General features: G+C 43.6%; 1 protein-coding gene across 9 annotated transcripts in view; it reads left to right on the top strand.

Annotated features, from left to right (window-relative positions):
- The first annotated feature begins 614 nt into the window (after positions 1–614).
- GPR68 (G protein-coupled receptor 68) overlaps positions 615–12,424 on the top strand; it is a 33,623-nt gene continuing 21,813 nt past the window's right edge. For 2 of the 9 annotated variants that reach the window (XM_064423597.1, XM_064423596.1), the window contains exon 1: positions 9,680–10,393. The gene's annotated coding sequence lies outside the window, so the exon portion shown is untranslated. Of the gene's footprint in view, positions 772–6,549; positions 8,961–9,016; positions 9,492–9,675; positions 10,394–12,424 lie in introns of those variants that run through there. The other 7 variants (XM_064423590.1, XM_064423591.1, XM_064423593.1 and 4 more) reach the window with 7 other exon arrangements.

Consider the following 12,424-nt stretch of genomic DNA (forward strand, 5'->3'; position numbering starts at 1 on the left):
TAGTTTTGCAACAAATTTAATGTGTGCTATATGGCAATTTTAGAACATAGTCAATATTCTTAGTTAACTGAAATTCTTCTTTCATAAATTTTATCTCAAAATGGATTCTTGGGCAGACCACTAAAGGTTTGAGACTGGTGTTTCTCCCTTGTTTCAGCTCCTTTTTGAGGACACGTGCAGGCTGGGCTGCCGAGGAAGTGATCTCTGGCTTTTTAGTTACTGTACATCTGCCTTTGCTATAAATACCCGCCTAGTGGCACACCTTAATTGACAGTTTCTGAGTTATTTACTTTTATTTATCTTCTCAGCTCTAGTGAGCTTGAATTAAAAAGTGCTAAATACATTTGCAGTACCATTCAGATGTGGGGTAATTCTAAACAGAGAGGTTGTACCATGGAACGGCTGTTGACTCACACCGTGCTGTCCGTGGTGCTCGGGCCGCTCTGGGGCTGCTGAGGGCGGCTCTGGTGAGGTGCCCGCCGTGCCGTGCTGTGCCGTGCCGTGCCCTGGCCGGTGCTGTCGTGGTGCGATCTGCTCGGCTCGTCCGTGCTCGCCTGTCCCGGGAAGGGCGGGCAGGGCCTGCCCTCAGCTCCGGGGCTGCTGCGCCTCGTCCTCCTCGGGCGCCCAGAGCAGCGGTAGCTGCAAACGCGCTCTGGTGCCTGAGGGGGAGAACGATGGTGGTTAGAGAGACAGATCGGCAAATCCTCCCGGATCTGTGCAGATGGAGGTGCCGTGAGGTGGCGGGAGCTGTGGGGAGAGGTTCCTGGGAGGGTAAGGGCTGGAGCCGCCCGACCCTTGCTGGCTGCCTGCCGAGGAGTGAAGATGGAATTGCGGCTGTTTCAATTGCGGCTGGCGGGCCGGGCCCGGCTGCGGGAGGGCACAGCGAGCTGGCTGAGGCCGCAGCGGCCGCCGCTGCCCCTCGGACAGCGGGGAAAAGGGATCTCCCGGAGCCACAGCTCCGGCACACGGGCTTTTCCCAGCTCCGCTTGGGCTGCACCATGCTGATACTTCCTGACAGGAGGGAAGGGTGTGCTCTCTGAATGTGCTAATCGTGTGCTAAGTGGCGCTGCGAATGGTGCTGGATCCAACCCTTCAAGCCGCTCGTTAATTCTCGAGATGGAGTTTTTAATAAAGGTGGGGGTTTTTGAGGGGGATCCATCCTGAGGAGGCAGCTGAGTTGGCAGCAGTTTCCAAGAAAGCCGAAGGGCAGCGCCCGCTCCCTGCAGTGCGCTCGGAGTGAGGGCAGTGAGGCTGCTTGGCTGGAGGAAACGAGCGGTGGTTTGTGTTTGAGGTGGGATAATAAATGGCTGCTGTGGGAACAGCCATGGGGGGTGCGTGCTCTGCGGCCACGGGGAACACCCTCAGGAGAAACCGGCGGCCATTCACAGCGGCAGCGAGTCACGGAAACCTTTCACCCCTCAGATGTTCTTCCGCTGCTCTCGCACTTGGGGCCTGATTGTGAAGCCAGCAGGCCTTTTCTGATTTCAGTTAATCGAGTTCAGAAATTAAAACCACCAGAAGAAGAATTTGAAAAAATAGAATTTACTTTTTTCTTTTTATAAGGAGAGGAGTTCTAAGTGCTAAGGATATTGCAAAAATAACTAGTGCTCAACTTAGGAAAACTGTGCATCAGCATACGGTCAGAAATTATTTGTGATTGTCCAGACATTTAGGGACATACTTGCTCAACTACAGGCAAATGACTTTTAAGACAGAACATGGAAGACACTTACACAAAAATTGTTGGCTCATGTGAAAGGATTACAGCCTGGATATGAAATTGATGTACAAAGAACCACACAATTTCATTTCTTTTTCTGGTTGAACATGAACCCAGCTGTCCAGAGAGCATTTGATTATGGTTTTGCGTTTTTAGATGAAGGGGGAAGTGGAGTGTGGAATCAGTTGTAGATTTCACCAAAAAAAAAATTTGTCCTAAAATTTGCTTTCCTGCCCATCAGGATCATGGAATATCAGATCCAAACAGCACTGGAAATGTTCAAGACAAGGTGGAAAATTTGTGAATATTTTTACAAATCACCAGTACCAGGCAGAATTAATCTGATGTAACAGTGCAGAGTGAAATAATTCAGTTACTGGAAATAACAAATGAAGTTATTGTTTTGAAGGGCTCCTAGACTGGATAATTAGACTGGGCTGTGAAGGTCTTTCTTGAAGGCTGATGTTAGAGGCTGCCATATGAACTAGGAGAGAATGGCATCAGATGGAAAAGGATGAAAAAATTATGATTTAATAGAGTGCTGACAGTTTTAAGTTACTGGGAGAAGCTATGGCAAGTTTTGCAAAACTAGATGGTGTTTTTCCAGTTACAATGAATTTTTAAAAAGTATGAAGAGAGCAGTAGAAAATAAAGGGCTGCTGTTCAATAGCTTCTCAAACAGGAAAGTCCTTGAAAGGCTCACCTGTGCCCTAAAGACAGAAATGTGACTTGGTGACGTGTGGCAGAAAGCTGAGGTTAGTGCAGATTTGAAGGATTGTGAAGAATGCCATTAAAGGGTAACATGGATGAGTAAGGGGCCCAGTGCAAGAGTGCTTGTGCTTCTCTCAGCTGAAACATGGACGAGACAGTTTATTTATTGACTCTTGGGGGGGGTTAGGGTGTCATGGTAGGGAAGCAGGACTGGTTTTCTCCTGGGAACAGGATGATGAAAATGTAGTTATTCCACAGAAACTGGGAATGTAAAACACGTCCAAAACATAACACAGGATGCCATGGAAACTGTCAGCTCATCATTCCCAGATGTTCTAATCAGTTCTAGTTAAAATACTTGAACATTTTTATCCAAAGATTATCATAACTGAGGATTATGGTGAGATCATGCCAAAGTGTGTGATGTGTGTTGCATACCAGAATGAAAAACAGCAGCAGATCTGAGCTCTGACACCAGCCTGTGGTGTTGCATGAGGGGAAAAAAAAGCAGCCCAGCTCCCTCTGCAGTGACACCCTATGGTGTGATCTGAAACTCTGCTAAAGGAGAGAGTGCTTAGGAAAGGGAAAATGAAGCTGTTGGTGAGACTCATTGCACCAGGCTCTAATGAAATGAAATAGATTAATAGGATATCATAGTGTTATAATGGTTTTGATTTATGATACAAGAGGGTTCATGGGAGAGCTTAACGGCCTCTGCTTTAAGAAAACATAATCAGATAAAAGTATAAAATCCTCCTGCTTCCTCTCCAACATCATGTGCTGGCTGCACACTTGGATTCCACACTTGGAACAGAAAGCATCCTCTCCAGGTAAAAAACCCTGAAACTTACAAGTCAAAGATCACCTCACTTTTGCAGTTGTTGAGTGGTCTGGAAGTGCAAGATGCACTAATGGCAAGAAAAGCACAGTTTTTGTTTGGGAACATGCTGCTAAGGAAGAACATGAGAGTTTGAGAAGGTAATCCAGATGGAGAAGCACAACATGCCAGTGGACTGCTCAGGCATCTCTAGAGATTTGCATTGGAGGGAAGAGGGAGTTTTCTCCAAGAAGTGGAAAAGTATGTCTGAAGAGCTGAGGTGAATGTTGCACAGGGCTACTGCTGGGATTGTTTTACCTTTTGGCAGGGTATTGTGAAGGTCATGTGATTTGGAAACCCATGTTCCCTTACCTCTAACCAAAATTATCCCGTTCTTGTTAAACCCATGAAACATTTCTTCCTTACACCTCTGCAAGATAATTTTTTCTCTAGTTATGCAAAACTTGGACTTGCATTTTTGTGCACTGTGAGCCTACAAAACACCTAATCTACAGATAAGTGTGTTTTAGAGCTGCTGGGGATGTTCAGCTGCAATTTCTCAGCCTTCTACAGGATGGAAAACTCCCAGTCAGTTTGAGTGCCCCTGTAGGACCCTTATGGCTATTTATAAGTGAAAGTAGAAGAAATCATGCAAATCAGGGAAATTTATGTGAAGAAAAAATCTTTGGACCTCTTTTTACACCTGCAATCCTCTGAACAAGAACTGCTTGCTCACTGGAGTGTAAAAGCCTGTTAGAGTTCAAGGAGCATCTGGATGATGCTCTTAGTCATGTGGCTGAGTGTTAGATAGTCCTGCAAGGAGCAGGGAATTGGACTCAATTCCTTATGAGTCTCTTCCAATCCAGTATATTCTGTGATTCTTGAAAAGGCAGATGAAGAAAACAGGCAGGCACAAACTGTATGGGATAGACCTTGTGTCAATTTAGCTGGGGTTTAACCAAAATTAAGCTGAAGTTGGCAACCTCCAATTAGTTCAGTCTCTTGAGCTTGCTCACAGCATTTTTGATCCTTCAGTAAATGCTGTACAGGGGTAGAATATTTTAGGAAGCTGCATTAACAGCGTGGTGTAAGCAGGACTGCACAGTTTATGTACTCTGTTTCCATCATGCTTCCCAGCTTTCTGAGACAGTTGTTCCTTCTCCATGCAGAGGAGCTTTAGATCTGTTAGAGCACAAAACATGTAAAGCAGCAACCAGTGAGGGAACCACTGTGTGCACTCCAGAGCACAGCTTTGGTACCTCCACTGGCAGGAGGATCCCTCTGCTAGTGCTGTTTTGTCTTGTGTTTCCACACAGTGGCATCTTGCTCCTGGGTAGCTAAGGCTTAAAGGAAGTGGGGTTGTGTCTGTTTGATGGGGAGCAGTGTATTTTTAGTGTTTTGGTGTGCTCTTAAAACTACTTCTTCCAACAACAACCACGTGGTGTGTTGGTAGAATATTCTTTGCATGAAGTGTTTGAAGGAGCCTTCTTGCTAGATCCTGTGCTACAGCTCAGATAGTGCAGCCAGCTACAGTCTGGCCAAGCCCGTTTCACTTCCAGCAAATTTCCTTCCTTTGTGACTTCTTGCCAGCAGTAGACATATTTCTGTTCTTCACTCCAGAGTATTATCTTTATGCTCTGTGGGAACTAGCTAACACTTAAAACTACTCATAGGATGATGCATTTAAGAAGATCCATGTCAGTGTTTGCATATTGAGGTGACATTGTTTCTATTTAGTCTTCAGTATTAACAGTGCAAGTTTCCACATAATTTTCATTGTTTTAGAATTTCCTTCCTTGCTTATTTTGGCTTCTTTAATTGAAAAAAACTTGGAATTCCTGAAGCCCAGTTCTATTACCTACATTTTGCTCCCGTGAACACAGATCCTTTTCCTTGTTTATTTAAGCAGCCATATCAATGGCAACAGAGTCCCATTTGGCAGATCCTGAATTCCCACCCTGCCCTATACGAACATGTGCTTGTTCTCTCCTTATGTAATCAGGCAAATCAATGAAAACAGACACCAACAAGACTTTATTGTATCAAATTTCATCCACGTGAATTTTTATAAGTAAAATCAGAAGAAATGTTCCCTTCACATGTTAAACTCAGGTTTTATCTGTTTCACAGGGTTTATCTGGGAAAGAACAATATACTTAGAAGGGAATCTAAAACTGAATGTGAGAAGGAAAGCAAAAAGTGAACTCAGTGACCCCTGTCTATTGTTTTTAGCACGATGTCTCTGGCAGTGTTTTATGGCAAACACCATTATCTGAGGAACTATGAACATTCATACTTTGATAGAAGATTGGGGACTATTTGTCCTTGAAGTATTGGTTCAAGGGCATTTAGGCCCCATCTTCCTCACCCCATTGGGGCACTGGTGTATGGACTACCTTATGACTACAGTTCTTCTCAAGCTAAAATTCCCAAATCCGTGTTAACAGGGGGAAGAGGAGCAGCACAGGAGATCAAGTCCACATGGCTGTCCCTCTTGATGGACTGCACTTACCTGTGACCAGCCTTCTTTTCCACAGCTGAATGGAAGTTCATGCATACATTTATAGTGTACCAACACATCCACAATCATCCATGGGTCCTTGTAAACAAATCCAGCATCTCTAGGGGCACCATAACTGGGAAGAATTAATTCAGTCTGTTATGTGTAGAGGTATTTTAGCCTGGATTCTGGAGTAGCTGTAATGGCTACCGATAATTTCACTGCCCTTGACATCAAGATTTTGAAAAAACTTTTTTATTAATTCTGATAATCTCGGCATAGAAATTTCTACATTCTCCACTTCCTTTGTGTCTGCACTGTTCAGTGTTGTCAGCAGAAATGGGCAGAGCTCCTGGACAGCTGTGTGGTGCTCATACCACCTCACTCTTCACTCCTCTGTAAGAGTGAGGCCTTTCTGCCTTTATAGGCAAAGGGAAGAACTGGGTGCTTGCAGCTGTGCCACAGAGCACTCTAGGACAGGCCAGCTGATCCTCTACAGGTCCTAAACCCTCTGCAGATGATGGCTGCTAATCCACATGTAGCCACCACACTTGGTATTACTCAGTTGCTAAGTTCACCCCAATGAAGCCCATTTCTAGCATGCAAAATGAAGTCTCTGTGTTGGATATTTGCAGTCTAGGCACAAAAGATTGTTAAATTGCATTTTCAGTGTAAAGTAAACTTGTTTCCTGCCTCAGGAAAGAGTTAGAGAGGCATATGTTACCTGGCAAAAAACCCCAGCCCTGTGGGGATGGCTTGCTGTCACTATCTAGCTTATTGAGTCCTTGCTGCCCTGCAGGTTCCTGCCTCCACTGAGGTGGGCAAAAGTAGGACATTTGGAGTGCTTTTGAATTTAAATTTTGAAGGAGCTTGGAAAACACCACCAGCGAGGACAGAGAAAACTTCCTGCTGGAAGTTCACATGTTCCTGTGAACAACCTGTTGCCCTTCTAACTTGTGGGAAAGGTTAAAAATACCACATGGTGCAGTGCAGATGGGAACAGGAGCAGAAGCAAAGGAAAATAGGAGGAGAACAGCTGGATAAAGCAAGATGCCTGGCTGCAGTGAAACCCATGGAACAAGTGAAGTGTTCTGTTGCACAGCCACTCCACCAGGCAGTGTAAGAGCTGGCCTGGCAGGGACTCTAGGGTGGCAGCAGGAAGAGCATTAGCAAGTTCTTGTTATTCAGCTGTAGAAAATGGGAATGTCTCTGTGGCTTGTCTGCAAAAGAGAGAACTTACTTGTCTTCCTCTTTTCCTCACCAAAATGGGTGCTTGAGAGGATTTAAATCAAATTTAATCAGAAAGTTGACCCTCACAGGCAAGGCATAGATGAGGTACTTGGAATTAATGCCAACATTGTCAGAAAGGGAATTCTGCTGGAATGTGCTTAAGGAGAGATGCTGATAGCTGGAAATGAGACCAGTGTGGGTGAGCAGAGGCCTGGAAAACATGATCTACAAAAAAAATGGAAAAGTGGGGTTGCTTAATCTGCAAAAATCTAAGAGACAGCATGATTAATCCTCAGATATTTAAATGATTCATGCTGAGAAAGGTAGCAATAATCTGTTTTTCATGTACGTTCACAGAAGGGCAATAGTGAGATAAATTAACTGGAAACATGAAGGTAAAGATTTTTATATTAGTGCAAGCTTCTTAAGAACAGCCCTAGCCATGGTATTGCAAGAGGGGAGGCAGAATCTTCCTTCATGGCAATTTAAGAGAATCTGAAGCTCTAGAGGTGCTAGTCTAGCTTTCCTCAATGGGTAAGGAAATGGTCTAGGTTACCTCCTTCCTGCTGCATTTCCACGGCATCTGTGACATTTATAACACCAGTTTAGCTCCATTCTTTTTGAATCTAGCTGCTTCTGGTTTTGACATACACAAGCCAGGAGCAATTCAATTCAACAGTGTTACTTAATCATCACACACATTAAAATGATTTGACCAAAGCAAGTGAAAAGCTAGAATTGCTGCTTGCAGTGAGTAATAGCTGTTTGTCAGCTTTAATAACTACTGTATAATTCATGGACAGAAAAGGCTACAAAAAATGTTATTTCTTTTCATTTTGAGAGTTTTAAATAGTGCCAACATGCAGTGACTGTGTGTGATGGAGATTGCAACACATGGCTCTGCCTCCTTGGAAGTTATGAGGGCAGATGGCCCCAGTCCCCAAATCCCATTATTTTAGTTACCTGTTTTACAGCATCTGCATGCTGAGACAAAGAAAACAGAATATCTAGATGAAAAAGAAACAAACCCAGGATTTTTCTGGAGTTTATTTTCCTCTGTTAATTTTCTGAGAAGGAGGTTTGTGGAAGTCATTGTTTCTGCTCCACTTGCAAGGTGTGATTTCCCAGCTGCATGGGTCAGGTGCTGCCTTTTAGCCTGCTCTGCTAGACCTGTATTGTGTGTGATGAGCAAGGTCCAGGCAGTGCTTTCTGGATATTCTGCCCACCTGTATCCAGCACTGGTGTAACACATCTTTGAGCATGTACACACATCAGCATGACAGGACAAGTGCAGCCAAGGTGGGAACCAGGAAAGAGATACTGCTCACAGTGTTACCTCTGCCAGCACCTCTGCTTTCCCTGGCCCCCAAAGGGTAATCACTGTGGGTCTTGTCAGGGCTTCTTCCCTACCTGCAGCCTGGACCCTGCAGAAGGTGGGATTCTTTCCCTGCAGCCCCAGTGAGAACTGGCTACCTCATGCTCTCTGCCCTAGACAGTCTCTCAGGAAAGGCAAGTAGCCCACTATAATGCCCTGTTGCTTTTACTGAAGAACAGTGCACATACTTCTAAGGAAGTTACTGCATTTCTTTTTCTTAATACCATCTTTTATAAATTCTTCAATAAAAGTGTTGAGTATCCAAGGGTACATAATTTTGGATTAAGAGGTGTTGAAACAAGTGTTTTATTTCATTTCCTGAAAGGTCCCAGTCTGGGTGATTTTCTTAGTAAATTTTATATATGTATTTAAAAATAAATTATAAAGATTAAATGAGTACAAAAAAATTAAACCACAAACAACAACAACAACAATAAATAATCAGAAGAGGGAGTATTCCCAGTAGTCCTAATAAATTTGACACCAACCATTCATATTTCTTAATACTGCAGAGGGTGTTCAGCCTCTGGCTGTGCTTCCAGGAGACTGTGCCTTGCCTGTTCAGCCAGGTGTGCTGCCTGACCTCTGGCATCCTCCAAGCAGCACGGTGAGCCTGCAAAGGACAGTTCTCTGCTTGTTGCAGCCTTTCATGACCATATCAAAGAACTTCCTATTTTCTTTTGTTGCTTCCCTCCTCAGAAAAACAGTGACATTTCTTAACCCTGCAGATAATTTTAGATCTCTGATCTGCCAGAGGAAGGGTTCTGCTCTTTGGTAGCCTGTTGTACCTGAAGAGCCCTTTGCCTGTGTTTGGAATGCAGGGTTATTTTTCATACTGTTTCTGATGTTAGCCATGGGTACTCCTGGAGTATTTCCAAGTTTTCTAAATGTTCTTATGTCTTCTCCCTCTTTTGGTTAATTTTTTCTAATTTTTTTCTGGGCTTATGTCACTCTGCTTTCCACTAGGTTGGAAACGAACAAGACATCTTGGAGTTCCCTGCACAGGATTCCTGTTTCCAGACTCACTCAGAGCACTGTTGCCCATTGCAGGGAGCAGAAGGGAGCTCAGGCTGGGTGCTGCTCTGACCATGCAGTGCCACTGGTGTCCCTACAGCTGCATGGCAGACCACTGCATCAGGTAAGTTACACACCAATTTAGAGCCTGAGCTGGTTTTGGAAACAGCTTTTGTTTCCAGCTTCAATGGTGTAATTTGTACTTATCTGTGTTTTAAAAAGTAGTGTGTTTCGGTTTGAGTGAGAAAATTTAAACATATCCCACAGTGCAGCTTTCACTGCTGTGGGAGTAGGGGTGTGAGTTAGCAGGAGGTCAGCTTTTTCATCTGCTACACCCTTCCTGGATGGCCATGGGCAAGCCCTTCAGTCTGTTTATGCCTTTGCAGTCTGTCTGTCTGTCTGTGTATACAAGAGAGGAAGGCACTGCCCCCCACCCCCTCCAGCCCTTGCTCTTTCACAGTGAGGGAAGATGCTTCCTTGTGCAGTGATCACCTTCTGCTGTGTTTGGATGTAATGGTCTGATGTCCTCGAGCTCTAGAAACAATTTACTGTAAATGATACTAATAACAACACTTACACTCTGTATACTTTTCAATATGCCTGCATGAGGCAACATCTGTGTGTGTTTAGATAAGCTGGAAGCAGCTGGATTTGGCCTCTGCAGCAGCTGCTGTGATCACAGTGCAGCTCTCTGCGGGTCAGTGTGTGCCGGTGGGGACGGCCGGGAACACCACTCCGTGAATTTTGCAATCTCTGTATTCAGTGCCTGCTTTTGGCACTCTCATCTCTCTCTCTTATGAATGAGTGGGTGAGGGAGGAGAGGGCTGGGCTGGGCTGGGCTGACTCCTTCACAGATGAACCATGAAGAGCACAGGAGCTGAAACACAATCTCCTCCCTCCTTTCCTGCGCTGTCACGGACAGGCTTGCTCACAGCTGGGAGGAGGACAGGCTTCACCAGCAGCCTGAGCAGGAGTGAGGAGAAGGGAAGTTTTGTGCTCTTCACTTTGCATAAACTCTGCTAACAGGTGAGTTTCATTTTTATCTATTCATTCTTGAAAGGAAGTTAATTTTCCATCACTGAGCAGGTCTCACCCCTGGAGAGGTGGTGAGACAGTTTTCTGGCTGAGTTGTTAAAGCAAAACAGTGAGGTGCTCCAAGGAATCAACCAAAGCAACGTGTCCAAAAAAATTCACAACTTCAAAATTAATTTCCTTGGCAAAGTTCCTACTAACAGGAACTTTGAATAAAGCTTTTCCCAAAAAGAATTTCTTGAGTTCCAATTAGGCACAAGGAGAGCTGAATGTTCAAGTTGTATTGATGAAAGGAAATTGTTAAGATAAACTGAGAAACTGCTTGTTGTTTGCAGCAAGCAATCAGAGCAGTAGCCTGTAGATAAGTTCCTGGAGTAATTTTCAGAGTATTTACTAGTACTGTATAAGCTGAATAGATACAAGATATTTTGAAGGACTAGCAAGTGACTTTATTTCTCTTGAAAACACAAGCCAAAAGTTACACCTAACAGGAAACTGTTAAACCACAAACCTCGATGTGTGGGTGCTCTGTGTACACCTATATAGTTTTGTCTTTGTAACTCAAATGGATGTCATTACCATATTTCCAAACACCAAGACACTTTTCTTCCTGCTGTTCAGAATCTGGCTTGGAAAACTTGAAATGTGAGGGCTTGTTTAGAGAAGTGAAATCCATCAGGTGAGAAAGTAATCTTTTTTTCAATAGGACAATTAACTCCTGTTCGTTATTGTAGCTTGTCCTTCTTATGAGAATATTTTTCATGTGCTTGTAAGTCTTTTTAAAGAAGCAAGAAAAACAATTCACTGAGTGATGCTTTCTTCTTTTATGTGTTGCATCGGGAGGAAAGCTAAGAAATAGTGAGTTTAGAAGAATATAACACCTTGTCCTGTCCTGTTCAAAACACACGCAAATATTTATTAATAAAAATATAAGGGAACTTAACTGTAAAGTAAGTAAAAATGGCTACATGTTGGCTCATAAGATGTGATAGTGTCACTGTGAGCATTATGGGACTTTCTGAGCAGTCTCTTAGTCAGTACCCACTGTGACTTTTTCCACACTAGCACCCTGCATTCACACAAGTCCCAGAAGAGCAGAGTGTCTAACCACTTCTTCTTTTAAGTTTTCTTTAATCAAGAAGCCAGTAAAAGGTAGTCAATCATATGTATTTAACACTCTTTCATTTCTTCTTTGAGGAAACAAAATTTTCTACTGTCCTTGCCCCTATCCTTTCTGCCTCCCCATCTTGCTGCTGCTATGGTGTTGTTCTCCCATATCAAGCTGCTCCTGCACATGCACTTGTAAAGCCCTGCTGTTACATGAGCAAAGAGGCAACAAAATGCCATTTCCAGTTTATTTAACATTCAGTGCTATACAGCTGTAGGAAAGATGATAACATTGAAAGAACATCCTCAAAGTTTTAAAAGACTTTACAGGGTCTAGGAAGAATACTGTAAGAAAATGTTGGGTTTATAGGATCAGACAAGTATGTTGTTCTGTGACAGCAGAGGTGAAAATGTTTACATCACAGCATTGTGATTTGAATATCACAGTTTTAAATGAAGAAAGATTTGGTAGTTCTAATATCTCATTTAAAAAAAAATCTTGTTTCACTTGACACCTTCGGTGAGAGGAATTTATTTCACTTTGTGGTTGGTGGACAAAAATTTACTCTCTTTGCCCAGGATCTGAGGACTGTAAGCAATCTTATAGCAGCAGGAAAAGAGAGAAGTGGGATATGGGAAAAAGAAGAGAAGGGAGGGAAGTGAGTCTGCAGAATTGGTGTACACAGGTGTCATTGTACTAGATGTCATTGATTAGGTAAGCCTGAGGCTGCTTGTGAGCTCAGACAGACAGGAAGCCTCTTACCTGTGGCTGAGCACAGCTGCACAGGACCAGGTGTTCAAAGGTGGGGGCATTAAAGTAAATTTTCCTCACCTTACCAGCCTTGTGGATGGTTTCACTCAGGTTAACCAGCTGATGCTCTAAATGTGAGTTTTCATGGCATCCCAAAGAACAGTGCA

The sequence above is a fragment of the Passer domesticus genome, chromosome 6, assembly GCF_036417665.1.
Source record: "Passer domesticus isolate bPasDom1 chromosome 6, bPasDom1.hap1, whole genome shotgun sequence".
In the NCBI taxonomy this organism is placed as follows: domain Eukaryota; kingdom Metazoa; phylum Chordata; class Aves; order Passeriformes; family Passeridae; genus Passer; species Passer domesticus.